This window comes from Emydura macquarii, unplaced genomic scaffold (genome assembly GCF_026122565.2).
Source record: "Emydura macquarii macquarii isolate MOO-44397 ecotype Brisbane River unplaced genomic scaffold, CSIRO-AGI_Emac_v2 contig_3343, whole genome shotgun sequence".
In the NCBI taxonomy this organism is placed as follows: domain Eukaryota; kingdom Metazoa; phylum Chordata; order Testudines; family Chelidae; genus Emydura; species Emydura macquarii.
Window position 1 is genome coordinate 7,054,987 of NW_027133480.1, and position 16,022 is coordinate 7,071,008.

Consider the following 16,022-nt stretch of genomic DNA (forward strand, 5'->3'; position numbering starts at 1 on the left):
ATATAGGAGATCAGAATAGCCATCTAGAGAAAAGAACTAGGGTCTTGGATAGCCAGAGCTGGACAGAAGAAGTTCATAGACAAATATACAGAGATGTTTTAGGTAGGGGACTATCTAGATGCATGGCCTGTTACTTTGGAAAAAGATTTTCATTAATAAACCAAGCCCCAAAGGGAAGAGTTATTGCCTGAGTGTGTCACTTTTCATTTAGAGCTGGATGGAGACTTCACCAGTTAGTTCACTCTCTATGTCCATTCAAATTCAGGAGAAAGGCCAAGAGACTTTCAAGGGTGAAAAGTATAATGCAAGTTTATTAATGTGGGCACTTGTCTACCAAGGAGTGGCCTGAGCACACCCCAAACCCTATCAAAGAGCAATGTCTTTTGCTCACTCCCAACTTGAGCAAAAGCTTTATTGGCAATAGCACTCCCCTCAGCCACCCAGTTTTCAGGGTGAGTCATTTGGGAAAGAATTATTATTATTTAATAGCTCTAAAAGCAAATGCTTTTTTTAGCTACACTAAGGAGATCATTACTTATAATCTCTTTCATAAATTGAATAAATCCAAAGTACTGAAATTCTATAGACCATGTTCAGCTAAATCCTGTCTGCAGTGTTCTGAAATCCAGCTGTGTTGTATGTTTATGCTGAAAGGGGTTGGAAAGGCAAAATTTAAATAGTTATTTAGGCCGGTTAATAACATGCTTAAGAACAATTTCATAATAAGCTTTTGAATCCTGTAATGACATCTGTGATAAAGTTGATTATAGTTAACATAAGAACAGCCATACTTGGTCAGACCAATGGTCCATCTAGCCCAGTACCCTGGCTTCCAACAGTGGCCAATGCCAGGTGCTTCAGAGGGAATGAACACAGTAAAATGGATTTCATTGCTAGAACAGTTTGTTTGTGTTTAAGACAACAGGCTGACTGAAAGTTAAACTGATGGAATTAGAGTCAGAGACACAATCTGCTCTGAATTAATCTAGTGTACAGCAAAGAATCAATTACATTTTCTTCCTTTTTACTGTTCTGTTGGAGGGGTACATTGAAACTGCTGAAAAGTTCAAGTAATGTTATATTTTCAGTCTCAGAATCTCAAATTTTCTGCACATTATTCAAATATAGCAATAACTACCACATCTTCCACTTGCATTTAAATTATTTATATAGTACATGCAAAATTCTATTCATATTTTCCATTTCCTTGATTCTGTGTTGATTAGAACTAGTATCTATGTAAACTATTCACACATTTCAGATACATAAAAAGCAAACATTTGTTCTATGTTGGAAACTCACACTCTTGTATAAAACACAGTATAAATTTAGATAGAATTTTTTAGAATAAATCAGGATTATGCTCATGATTTCATAAACAGGCTGATCACCAGGAAAGGGTTAATCTGAACTCTATCAGGGGGATTAATCTTTGAGTAAAATCTAGGTCAGCCAGGATTGAGCATGTGTCGGTTCAAGCTGTTGCTGAAATTGTACTAATCCTACACAAAAACTTTGGCTAGACTTTCATCAGAGGAAAATGATTACCATATATCATTATGTCAACAATGCTTATGCAGATCTACCCAGGAAATGGACATGGAAAATTTATTCCTTTCCTTCCATCTCCCATCAGAACTTTCAGGGTTTTTACATACTTAATGTTGTCCTGACTAGGCTATTTCCATCTGATCTTCATCTACTAATATATCTTCGGTATTTCCAAGGTACATATCACTGAAGAAAAAAACTAGAGCTAATATAATTTCCCTAATAGAACTCCACTCTGACCATTTCTGTATGGTCCAGACATTTTTTTTAGGGCACGGAGGTTGTTGTGATATATGAAATCACATTTCTTCATGAACAGAAGGCACTTATTAAAGAAAACCACTATAAACTACCGACACTCAAATGGCCTTCCATACAGCTTGAGTCCCAGCTTTGTCTCATGCAGTTGCACTGAACCCCAGCCTGCTTCAACGCACAGGGTGGACCAGCCCTGGGGACGAATCAGGGTTGTGTAGTGAAGGAGTGTGTTTGTTGGACCCCTGTTTCATTTCACTTCACCTGAAATCAATGGGAGCTGTGCTTTGCCATATAAAGTGATATATAATTCTAAATTTGTCTGAAAAATCAAGTCCTAGGTATCTCAGATTGGGCACCCAAAATTAGTAGATACCTTTGATCGTAATCTCTTTGTGTCTCAGTTCCCCATGTGTAAAATGGGGATAATAATACCCCTTCATCTCACAGGAGTGCTATGAAATTAAATTAATTGATATTTGTGAAGCATTCAGATACTATAGCGATGACAGCCACAGAAAAGCACATGAAATTAATAATTATGTTTTCAGAGCAGGGTTTGAATAGCGTGCAGTAGATAAATGAGGAGGAAATAAAATACTGAATAGCTGCTCATTAAATGAGCACTGTACATTTTGTGCACTGAATGAGACAGGGATCCTGTGGGAAAAAATAGTATGTGATCATGCAATTAAAGACTGTGTTACTGTTACCTGGGGTTCTGCCAACCCAAAGCTCTTGGTAACTTTACTAGGTGCATGGTGGTGTCAGGAAATAAGCCAAATGGAGACACTGCCGTCAGCGGATACATGGACTGGTAGAAACAGTATAACACCAGGGTGTTCTTACTTTAAAGCTATACTTTACTTAGGCTCAAGCACTTACACACATCCGCAACAGGTTAGTAAAACTCCCCAACCCTCAATAATTATTGAAGTTTGGGGAGGCTTTTGAGTGGAAACAGCAACAGCTTTCTGACTGGCCTGACTGGCTTTCCTTTCAGCTGTCACTGGAAGATCCCGAAGCTGGGTCTAAGAAGAGATCTCAAAGAATCCAAGCCTTCCCCCCCGATTTATCCTTGTTAGTAGACAATAACATGTCAAGAAGAAAACTGGTTAGGCAAGCAGTTTCAAGAGCTTATCAAGAGGTCGCCTCAAAGTATTAATTAACTAGATGTGTTCATATGGAATCTGCATATCTTGAGGCTTGGACAAACATCTCCCAGAGAAAATGCATAAATAAGCTTATTGGACTTTTACTGAAACACTGATCCCATCACGTCTACCAGAGCCTCAGGAAAGGGCACAGTCAGGCAAAGGTTGAGCAAGAGGCTCCCCTCCCTTCCTGGCTTAGTCATGCCAAGGCTGCAGAGACCTGCAGAAAAGCCTACTAATTTTGGCTACTGTTAGCAAAAAGTATGATGATCAATATTACACTATCAAGTGGTTTCTGGCCCTTTTACTGGTCTATCAAAATCTCCCTGTACAATAATGCATACACACAGTGAATTAAAATTGCATGGGCCACCTTGTTCTGGCATTTCCTAACTTCTGAATGTTGACATTGGAACCTTAAAAATATTCTTTCAGTATAGTTATTTGTGTTCTATATGGACATAGTACACATGTTTCATTACTAATATAGTGATACTGCAAGCAGGCAGAATTGTAAGAAACAGAGACATACTGTGAGACCAAGGTTGCGTGTTCAGATTGCTGTTTCTTGCCATAACACAATGAGCAGTAATTCCTAGATTTAAGTCCTGAACCTGTAGTCTCTCACCAATATCCTGAAACCTTCGACTCATCACATACAACATGCATACCTCGTACATGTATGTGTGCGTACATTAACTTCCACTCAGGTGCCCCTCTTTGTCAGTTCCAAGCCTGATAATAATAGGATTAAAAAAACTCCAAGGACTTAAAAAAACTAAATTAAAACAATTGCTCGGAGGAGCATAACCCACAATACTTGCATGCAAAATATAAAAATTAAACATAAAATGCCTACCAAATACCTTTCCATTTGTCTCTGGTTTCATCATCACTCTTACCCCTTACTTTCCTGTTGTCTTTATTCATTGGTTCATTTGTGTAGGACCTAAGTTGCTTCTTGGGTTGGGGATGTATCTAAAGACTTTAGTCTTTTGTTTTGTGAAGCATCATGCACACCTGTGATACTATGGAGTATAAATAATAATACTGGATCTAATCATATTACATGCAAAAATGTTAGTGCAGTATTTAAATTGCAAACTAAAATACACAAAACACAAGAACAAAAAACTGTCTCCAACAAAACTGCTCACATTGATGAACATTTTTTTGATGTACTAATTAAGCTGTTCAGTACAGACAGTATGTGCACACAGGTAAGTTATTATTACTAGGAGAAGTTTTCTTTTTCATTTCTTGCCCTGTGTGTTTAGATATATAACCTTACTGTTCGGTAACACAGGATTTCACTTGTGATCTCTTCTTAAATAGAAAGGAGAAGAGAGAAAAGAAAGTGTCTTTGTTTTAATAACGTTAATATTGAAATATCCCATGGAAGTTTTGATGTTACTTCACTATCATGAATTTGATCAGAAGGGATTTTAGTATTCTAGTTTTGCAAAAGTCTGATTTTTTTTTTTTTTTGTGTGGCCTGGCACCAGCGAAGCAGTTGGCCCTGTGATGGCCATATTTTGACAGCAGAAGAGAAACATAATTCTTTTAAATAAAAGCTTAGCTCTGGAAGAAAATTACAGAAGAAAATTGTGAAGAGGGCCTAACATGCTAATATCTGCACATTTTTGTGCTCTATTTCCTCCTTTGATAAAGCAGTTGTTTTAAATTCTTCTTTGTGGGGTGGAGACGAGGAGTTGGCTGGAGGATTTTGCTGTGTGTTTTGGTGAGAAATGTAAAGTCTCCTCCTTCTGTCCCAGCAGAAGCAAGCTCTAGTAGGTCAGGCTCAGTGGAGAGAATACAGTTTTCCTAGCTTCCTACTGGTGTCTGTGTGTAGACATTCCTTGAGAGGGGTGGGACTTCATTGGGCTCCTAAAGTCTAAGCAGGTGTGCATTGATTATGCTCCCAGATGATTACAATTGCTTATTACTTTAATTTTGCTCCAAAATAAGCACAGAGGCTATTCCTCCTGGAGGAATATTGATGTGACAAGAGCCAAATACTTTTATTCATCCATTTTTGAGTTAGTGGTGAAGGGGGAAGAAGTCAAACATAGTTTGAACTATAAAATAAAGCTTTTTTGGTTTGTGCTCTTCTGTAACTCAGAGAGGATCAAGGGATTTTCCTCAAACAAGGAAAGCTTCAGCCTAAAGGGGGAAATTTTGAGAAATTTCAGAGCATTTTAAAATGGAGGAATATAACATCATGTATATCTTTACCTAAAAGCAATAATAAGGTGTATATCTAGTGTATCTATCTAAAACCAGCCAATCAGACTTTCACTTATTCATGGATTAATTTCATCCTAAAGTAGCTCGACAAAATGATATCAAACATTAGGATAAAGGTTCATGAATTTTTCTCTTACACACACACACCCACCCACCCCTTCTTTTTTTTCTTCCAGGTGTACTGGACTTGCAGCTATCTCCACCCCAAAATAGCTTTCATTGAGGTGCTATTCTCAGCAGGCCATCTTTGTGACTGCACTGGTCATGACTAGTCTGCTAAGAAGGTCATCATGCTGTCCCAAGTTTTGCACAGAATTTGTTCTCACCCTGAATGTTACCTCTTCTGACTTAGCTACTCTCTTGTGCTTTGAAAGGTTTGGATTCGTCTGCAGTGAATAGTAGATGTAGGAAGGTTTGGACACTTTTGTTTGCCAGAGTTCATGTCCCACGTGAACAGCTCACTTAACTACAGTCATGACAGCTTTCTCATGTCAGAGCCCATTAACCAAATCTGTACTGGTTTTAGTACAATTGGAGCCAGATAAACTAATTTACAATTCAAATTCTAAGAGTTGCACAGTAATATATTTTTCAGAGAAAATACATGCTCAATATAGCACGTGGTATGATTACATTAGCAGAACCTTTGGACTAATGTAAAATACACCTCTATCAGAAACCTCATTTTCTTCTGCTGGGATCTGTAGACTCTACTGCAATCTTAAATGAAGAATTGAGATTACATAAGAAGAAATCACACATGTGTAGCATTCTGGAAATGAGGACTCAGCCATAAGCAATGCTGTCAGTCGATTTTTATGATAAATTTTTCATTGAAAAGACAAAAATGTGTGAGTAAATCTAAAATTATAACAGAAATCTTCAGTAAAAAGGATAGAGGAAAAAAATCTCACAGCCCTCTGTCATGGTATTTGAAATTGCTAAATATTAGTGATGTGGGGTTTCTACTCAAAGTATTTGAGGTATATTTGTATTGTAGACACTTATTTTTTAAAAAATTTTTAAATTAATGTTGGAGTATTGATTCAGACACTACAATCTCAAACACATTTTCCAATGAAATTTGGTCTTGAATAGCAAGTCAGGAGGCAAAAAGAGTGATGAGTTTGACTAAAGATGGCTTATGGTGCATTATTAATGCCATCTTTAATATAAAACATGTAAGGTATCGTATGCATGATATAGTCTCCCAGTATCAGAAATATGAAGTATTTGTATTTTGATGAGGTAAACTGCCTCATCCCCATTCGCCTTGCATAATGCATTCTTATTGCAATAAAACAGGAATTATAATGAAAGAGAAAAGCCATTTAAAATAAAGGCTATTAATGGACTGCCTCAGATAATCTCCCCTATGCTGCCCATGTCTATGTGAGTATGCTGTTTTGCTATGTTTTAATGTCATTCCTCAAAGAATTTCTTCTGAAACTCTGTTTCCAAGAATGACAGCTGAGCACCAGCTACTGTAACCAGAATATTGGGGCAAATTATGAACAACTACTTTTACCTCTTCTTGCACTTAAGTGCATCTCTTGGCTGAGTTCTGTACAGGCTGGAGTGCCGCCTGTTATTTTCAAAAGGCAATACACAGATTCAAATCTCAGCTATTGTATTCTAAACAGTGCATACTTCTTATACAGCCTTCATCAAGACTGTTCTTGCTACAGAAAGAGTACTCTGTATGGCAGTGGAAGATACGCTACTCCCCTTACACATATGCACACACATTCTTTCCTCTCTGATCTTTATAAATGATTTCTTTGTCTATGGGGTTGCCTAAATGATAGTGTTTTACCTGAAATGATAACTTCAGTATCACTCAGTTCACATCTATATTATTCTATTTTGCTGGCAAACAGAAAAGTCTGGCCTGTGAATCCTTTTTGTTGGCAGCAGTCAGTCCTCTCTTAGTAACTGACACACGCATCTTAGTTTGTTAAATCTTTTCTGTAGCCATTATGAGATATCTGCAGATAAAATGGGGCATTTCTCAAGATTTCCACAGGGCTCTAACTCATAGAGGACACTGTCCTTGCTGAGTTGGCCCCACTGAAGCAGATAAGGGATTTACAGCCTCTCACCTCATTTAGCTTTATTGCTGTTCCTGTGTTCATTAGCTAAGAGAAAACCTTAACTTTAAAGTATCTGATATATCTAATTGTGGCTTTCCCAGCCTTTGCCATCTCTAAGGGGAACAATTCCCCCGCCCCCCCCCCCCCCATTCCCTCCAGATCCATAATAAACCTTGGTAAATCACAAATTATTTTTCACAGAGCATTCCTAATAAGTAAAGGTTTAATTAAAATAACACTTAATTAGGCCCAAAATATTGCACGTATGTGACACAGCCATGAGAACAGCCATGTTTTCTTGGCTTTTAATCTCCCTGCTGAATCTGATCGGAATTCCCAGATTGCTCCAGTATGAAACCTCTCATCAGCTCCCCTTCAGCTTTGATTGATTCATCTCCTGTGCTGAGAATATGCAGGACTTGCAGAACTGCCTGATGCTTCCTCTTCTAGGCTTTTGTGGTCTCTTGTAGCTGTGCTGTCCGCTTTGTTTGTACATGTACAAAGAGAAAAGCCAGGAAAATGATTCCAGGGCTGGAAAACATCCTTTACAGTAAGAGACATAATGAGCTCAATCTGTTTAATTTATCAAAAAGATCAAGAGGTGATGTGATTGTTGTATACCTTCAACAGGGAGAAAATACCAAGGAAGGGCTAGTCTACACTAGAAGCACTACATTGCCACAGTAGTGCGTATGGTGAAGACGGTCTATGCTGACAGGAGATAGCTCTCCCGTCGGCATAATTAGTCCACCTCTATGAGAGCAGGAAGCTATGTCGGCGGCCAAGCATCTCCCACCAACATAGCGTTGCTTGGACAGCGGTTGGGTCGCTGTAACTTGTGTCGCTCAGGGGATGGTTTATTCACACATAAATTATATCAGTTTAAGCGATGCTGTAGACCTGCCCTAATAAAGGGCTCTTTAATCTGGCAGAAATGCATAACAATGGCTGGAAATTGGAGTCAAACAAATTCAAATTAGAATAAGGGAAATTTTTTTTAGCAGTGAGGGTGATTAACCTTTGGAACAAACTAGCAAGGGCAGCAGTGAATTCCCCATCTCTTGATGGCATCAAATCAAACTTGATGCCTTTCTGGAAGATGTGCTGTAGTGAAACACAAGTTATTGGTCTTAATACAGGGATAACTGGTGAAATTCCATGACCTGTGTTATACAGGAGGTCAGATTAGGTGATCTATTGGTTCCTTCTGGCTTTGTCGTCTGTGAACAAATCCATTCTTCTTCCCCACCATTGCTCTCCCTTTGTCAGGCCCCAGCAGAAAACAGGAAGCAAGCAATGGATGTGGTTTAATTAGGACTCAGCTTTATTCACTTAAATATATAGGAGTAGCCAGCAAAAAATTGCACAGTGCCGGTTGTTGTCCTTTCCTTAATCATTTCCACCTAATCCCCAACCAGGTCCCAGCTCTCCTGCTGCTGAGACCTCACCATCCTTCCTTCCTTCCTACGGGGACTATAAAAGAAGGGGGTCAGCTCCCTGCTGTTCCAAACAGGAACCACATTCTTGCACTGGTAACTCCAACTTTTTAAGCCCCTTTTTGAAAATCGTAACAAAATGGTATGTTGAGTGGTTTTCCATCACCATAAATAGAGGCCCCTCTTCAATAGGTGTCATTGCAGTGTAAGTCCTTAATGTCCTTACTGGGCAAATCCTAGCCTTCCTCATATGATAGGATTTAAACACTGTAATAAAAAAGCCCTAATCAACTTCCTAGTGCGGGGTGATCTGGAGGACTGGGAACTGATAACATGTACTACCACCATGTTGTCACTCCAAAAAGGTATGCTTTTGTTTGCAAAATCCATTCGCTAAGTAGTTTCTGCTAGCAAAATGGAAAGAATTCCAGGAATGTTATTTTCTTTTCTATACTGTTTATATCCAATCTGAGTGCCATTTCTGGGCACACCACCTCATATGGTAAAATAATTCAAAACCTATTTCTCCCGATGAACCTGAATGAACTTGCCTTCATCATCCATTCCTCCCTCCTAAATAACACTCTGTTAAATTGATTCAGAAATTTTTCCCAACCCCCAAAATCCTCCTCCATCTCTTTATTATCCTTTATAAAATGGCTGCACTTTGCTAGTCCCAGTGTCAGCTGACACTCTGGTGCAAAAAGCCTGTCCCATGACCACCATTTGGCATACAAAGTTAAGATGCCCAATAATAGTAGCTCCTCTGGGATCTCTGGCTGCATTCAATATGAAGGGCAGTGCAGTGACTTTTTCCTGACCCGTCCCCGACTGCTTCCTGTCTATCCCTGTAATCTTCTCTCCTCCTTCCACCCATTGTAAGGCAGCCCTTAAGGGGCAATGCCCGTTTTCTTCCATCTTGCCAGACAAAGACCCGCTTGCCTGAGCTCATTCTATGGGCCTTACAAAAAAAGTAGCATTAAAAAGGGGGTGGCTTTTGCTACAACATATGTAGTGCATTATTTGTAGTATTGACACAGAGAAACTTTTTGGTATCTACCTCAGTCAGCAAAGCATGAGACAGGGCACATGAGTAGCAACATGTTTGCTCTGTCTTTGGGTCACTGACTTCTCCCAGGCTAGAAAGTCCCACATTTTGGACAAATACTGAGCCCACCTGGCATGGAAGCATTTGCTTGATCCTGATTTTAGACTATTATTTATTTATTTGGCCCCTGTGGTTTTTTTGTATTACCTGCGTTCCAGCTGCCATTGACAGAGGCATGAACCTGTCTTCTGCTGTCACATTTTTCCATGTAGTAATGTTGATTAGGATAGAAATCATAGTGGAAAGAGAGTTATTTTGGGAGTTTTACAAAGAAATATTAATGCACAATGTTCTAATAAAATGCTGCCAAGTTATTGAGGCTGCAACATTAATAATAATACTAAATGTAGAATGGAAGTAAAATGAAAGCATTGAAACAAAATTAGTTTTTTAAATTGCTGAAATACAACACTGAAATATATCATGGGCAGTCACGTTCATTACATTTGTTAGATAACAGATATGTCTCTGGGTTTTATTAACTTCTTTGGTTACCTTGTTGTTGCTTGCATAACAACAATTTTTTGACCACAGTAAAGATTCACCAAGTGTATAGTAACCCACACTAGAGGAAGTGTAAGTCTTTGACCCCCCTCTAGTGTCTGGTTCACTTAAAATAAGAGTGTATTACAGCTACTTGCTAGTGGAATTTTTCCTTTTGCTCAAGTAGATGAGACTCATACCTTTCAGTGCTGGAGATATTGGGTTCAAACCCTGCTGCCAGCAAAAGAGGGCTTCTTATAAACAGACAGGTTTGAATATGGCTAGCTTCACATGAACTGGTAGTTTTAAAATGTAGGCCCAGATTCTGAGCTGCATTGTAGCGACTTTGCATCTCACCATTGGTGCAAAGGGGTCGTAACGCTCACGTAGGTGGTCCTGGAAATGTCACCATGGAGTAGGGGACTCTTCTGATGGTGTGGAGAGCCCTTACACCATCACCATATGGATAGTATAGAATCAAAGAAGTGTAGAACTGGAAGGGACCTTGAGAAGTCTTCTAGTCCAGTCCCCTGCACTCAAGGCAGGACTAAGTATTATCTAGACCAGTGTTTCTCAATTAAATTTGGCCACAGAACCCTTTTGAGCTCGATAAATAATTGCGGAACCCCCCAAACTCTTAAAAGTATTTTTACATATGGGGCAAAAAAAAGTCGAAATAAACAAATTATATACAAACAACTAGGTCAGCGTTTCTCAATTAAATTTCCCCGCGAAACCCTTTAGGCTCCTTAGGGAAATTACACTCATACTCGATACCCTCTGCCCAAAAAACCGGGACATCTTCCCTTTTTCAGCAGCCCGGAGAACAGCTACTCTCGGTGGCGCAATGTCACTTTCTCGCGGAACACCAATTGAGAAACACTGATCTAGACCATCCCTGACAGGTGTTTGTCTAATCTGCTCTTAAAAATCCCCAGTGATGGAGATTCCGCAACCTCCCTAGGCAATTTATTCCAGTGCTTAACTACTCTGACAGTTAGGAAGTTCTTCCTAATATCCAACCTAAACTTCCCTTGCTGCAATTTAAGCCCATTGCTTCTTGTCCTATCCTCCAAGGTTAAACAGAACAATTTTTCTCCTTCCTCCTTGTAACAACCTTTTATGTACTTGAAAACTATTTTGTCCCCCCTCAGTCTTCTCTTCGCCAGACTAAACAAACCCCCTTTTTTTCCCAATCTTCCTTCATAGGTCATGTTTTCTAGACCTTTAATCATTTTTGTTGCTCTTCTCTGGACTTTCTCCAATTTGTCCACCACTTTCCTGAAATGTGGCACCCAGATCTGTAGTCAATACTCCATTGAGGCCTAATCAGTGAGGAGTAGAGCAGAAGAATTGCTTACAACTTGCTTACAGCTCTCCTGCTAATACATCCCAGAATTATGTTTGCTTTTTTTGCAACCGTGTTACACTGGTGACTCATAGAGAAGATATGGCAGGGGGAACAGGGGATGCCTGGGGCATCACTATTTCTTGCTGATTCCTAGCTGTCAGATGTCTTTGGGGCAACTGGTAGCTGGCACATTTTAGAGCATTAAAACAGAGTCCACCTGGAGCACAACCAAGTCAGAATTGACGGAGCACAAAGGTGGTTTAAAGCTGAGTTGCACTGTACACTCCTCAGCTGTAGTTCAGCATCTGGGTCTGAATTCCCACTTTTTAAATCAGTATGTTGAATTGAAACACATTTCCGTACACTTACATCAAAGATGATTAATAGCCAGACTTCTAGTAACCTTTGAGGACTATAGTGTGAACAGATGTTTCTAGTAACCTTTGAGGACCATAGCATGAACAGATGTTCCTTTAGTGAATGATGTGAGGGGGGATAAGGAGAACAGAACAAATCAGCGAGAAAGTGACTGGAGGGGATAAGACTGACGTGTCAAGAGAAAAAGGAGTGAAAGAATGGGTGTGGAACAGAGGGGCTGGGAATGAAATAGAATGCAAGAGAGCAAAGAGTAAGAAAGAAGAGAGAAAGGGACAGCTCCCCAAGAGCATGTCTCAAATGTTTTTAAATGTGAATTTTAGTGGATATTTTCCACAGAGGATAATTCAGTAAAGACCATTCTGCAGAATATAAAAATTACTTCTTTAAAAAATAAAAATAAATAAAAGCAGATGTCTGTCAATCTGGGGCACTCTCGGTGTTTTAAAACAGAAAATGGGTTTTAAGGACTGCAGATTAAGGAACGCATTACAAATTATCAGTGATATAAATTCCAGGATTATATTATTGCTCTTTGCTAAAACTACATCATTATCAAAGCAAAATATAGTTGTCTTGCTCCAGCCTGACACTGATGGCTTGATTTAAATGAGGAGCTGGCAGATAAACTGCTCTACATGGAAACTCTGTGATACCTGTATTAGAATTTTGTTCCATGGAGCTGAGCAATATGTTCCTGGAGTTTGATCATGGCAGGTCCTACCCTCTGGTGTTTGGAAGCAATATTCTTTTAAGATTGGCATTTATTCACCAGTCTCCAGATGGTCTTAATTAATCATCTATGTGCACAGACGTGCATCAACATACAGCACTCTCTTTCCTTGTGTGTTACAAGGCTGTGACTTTTTAATACAAAGCCTAACAATTCTTTCATGACTTCCAACAACAGTGCTTGTTTTGGTACATGCAAATGTCATGGATATCACTAGACATCTGCCTTAATCTAGCCAGTATATTTCCCATTATTATCTCTAGGAATAACAGTCTAGTGCACACCAGATGGACTGATAATGTTAAACTGTGCACACCCGCTTGTGAGTAGTCTTATGATGCATTTTTGTGGTCCTCTGTGTATCAACATCTCCAATACCTAAAACTACTTACTATGGATCTCCTCCTTGTGTCTATCTGTTCATTGTATTATACACTGTATGCTGATTTAGCCAGTTAGACAATTTTGATGAGGGTCCTGACTGCTGGAATTCACTTCCTCATATAATCCACCAGAACCCAAGTTTAGCCAATTTTAGGCACCAGTGCAAGACATTGGCTGCAGGTCTAAGTAACAAAAATGTCAAAGTAGACAAAGGTTATTATTTTCATTGGTTTGTGGACGAATAGAGTGGGGATTTTGTTGGGTTGTGTCTCTGTTTTGTGCCAGTGGTTGGCAATGTTTTCCCTTTTATCCTCTGTAACGTACCCAGATACCACAGAGAGAGAGATGCTACGGAAGGGCTAAATTGTCCCAGCCCTCACTTGGTTGCACAACAGTAAAAAGGGAAGTAAGGCTCCACTTGTTCTCCTACTTGGCTCTTCTCAGATTGTAACTCCGACTGCTGAGGTAGCAACCCTGGCTACTCATCTAATATTGTCTACTGTGAACAAGTGGAAAGAGAGATGCAAAGTAGGAGGATACTTGGTTCAGCCCCTCCCCACTTGTTGACCAGAGTAGTTGAGTGGGCATAAGGGAAGGTGTAAGCTGCTCCATGAAATGATTTACTCCTGCTTCCTGAGCAAGGGAGGAGCAGAGGAGGAATTTTGACTCTGAATTACAGTTCATTCTCTGATCTGCTCCTGAGACAGAGGATCTATACACTGTCCCTTACTCTAGGCAGATTATAATGTTAAAATCTAGTCCTAATTAAATAAATGTTGTTTTACATAAATCTGTTTTTCTTTCATGTATTATTTATTATTTCTGTAGCTTCTTAACTCTGTAAAGCATTTAGGGTTACTAACCTATATAACATGCTGTATAAAACATTTATTGCTCCTTCTTTGTTGTTTCTGATATAAACTCACTGATGGTTTTCAGCTGAACCCTTCGGAATCACTCGAAGCAATGCCTTCTGACTCTTCTGCTTAGCTCCCAAAATATATTCTAGCAGATGAACAACAACACTGATGATATTTCTTGAATCATCAGGAAAAAATAAATCTATTCCATAGAGATGCACATTTTACATAAGCCACTGTTAATCTTTTCAGCTTTCAGAATTCTCAGCTAGATCCTCTGTTAGTGTAAATTGGCAGAGCATCATGAAGTCAATGGAGCTGTATCAGTTTACTTCAGCTAAGGATCTGGTCCTTTCCCGTGAGTCTTCACATTAACCAATCATCCAAATCAACTAATTAACAAAGAATAAGGTAAACTCAAACAGGTGGAGCCAGGATTTAGTAATGGAACTTTAAGTCCTCAAACCCAGGTGCTATTTTCCATAACAGTGCATATTCTAACTGCTTTGAGAGAAGGCTGATATTGCAAAGAAATTGATATAAATGAGTTTCATTACCGTCCTTTGAAAATCCCAGCTCCTGAAGTTTAAATTCATACGATAGAATTACAAAACCACTGCAACCTGTAGTTCAACCTGTGACTCCAGTATAGCATATTGACTCACTGATTGTCTTTTATATTTCTTCAGAATTTGCTCCATTATAATGGAACTTGCTTATTCCCACAGGTGTTTCAACATGGTAAACCTTTGTTTTTGAAGGTTGATAAATCAGCTGTTAAAAATCACATATTATATTAAAAGGAAAAAAGAGTTTGAGATTAAAGCAGTCATATGGTCACAGGCTGATTGAACTATATGTGATATATTTTTGCTGTGCAGTTCACCATTTTTACTGATTTTATGAAATGTTCACCGGGGTACCTGAATGTCATAAAAATAAACAAATTACTTTGCAAAGTACTACACTTAGGAAGGAAAATCAAATGCACAAATACAAAATAGAGAATAACTAGCTTTGCAGTATTACTGCAGAAAAGGATCTGGGAATTAAAGTGGATCTCTAGCTGAAAGTGAGACAGTGTGATGCAGTTGTGAGAAAGGCTAATATTCTGGTGTGTATTAACTGGAATGTCAGATGTAAGACATAGGAAGTAATTGTTCTGTTCCAATTCATACTGTTGACACATCAGCTGGATTATTGCATTTAGTTTTGTGTGCCACACTTAAAAAGATGTGGACAAATTGGAGAGAGTCCCCAGGACAGCAGCAAAAATTATTAGAAGGCACGGCTTAAGAGGAAAGGTTAAAAAAAACCGAGCACGTTTAGTCTTGAGACAAGACTGAGGGGTGATATCTGTTTTCAAATATGTTAAGGGCTGATATAAAGAGGGCTGTGATCAATTCTTCTCCATGTCCATTGGAGGCAGGACAAGAAGTCATCAGCTTAATATGCAGCAAGGGAAATTTAGATTAGATATTATGACAAAGCTCTTCCTCTACCTCGGTGGGTCCAGCGCTTCCTTCTAGTGGTAGGTCTGGGAACTGCTTCACTCCTTAGTGTTCTTCCACCCTCTAGTTGTGGGGGAGGATAATACAGCCTCTCTAAGATGGCCACTCCCTTTTGGGTCCCAGTCTTGTCTCTGGTTCTCAGAGGCCGTTGCCTCTTCGCTCTTGCCCCTCCAGAGAATGGAGTGGGGGTCCTGGTCTCACCCTCGACTCCAGGGATCCTACAATTAGCAGCCTCATGCTGTGGCTTCAATTTTCGGTCTATAAGAATTGAAATTTTTCATAGTGAAAATCCTCTGACATAACAATTAACACAGTTATAGATTTCATTAAGAAAGAAGCAAAAATGTTTAGTGCTAAAGAAGTCTGTTTATCAAATTGTAGAATTTTCTTGTAATATCTACAGCTTTTGTTCGCTTTTTCTTTAAATTATATGACAAAAATATATTAAAAGAACTTTAAGATTGCAGAATCAAGTACTCAA

At 39.1% G+C, this 16,022-nt stretch overlaps 1 protein-coding gene across 1 annotated transcript in view; it reads left to right on the forward strand.

The window, feature by feature from the left end:
• JAKMIP3 (Janus kinase and microtubule interacting protein 3) overlaps positions 1–16,022 on the forward strand; it is a 106,612-nt gene that overhangs the window by 6,028 nt on the left and 84,562 nt on the right. The gene's annotated exons all lie outside the window — the stretch shown is intronic.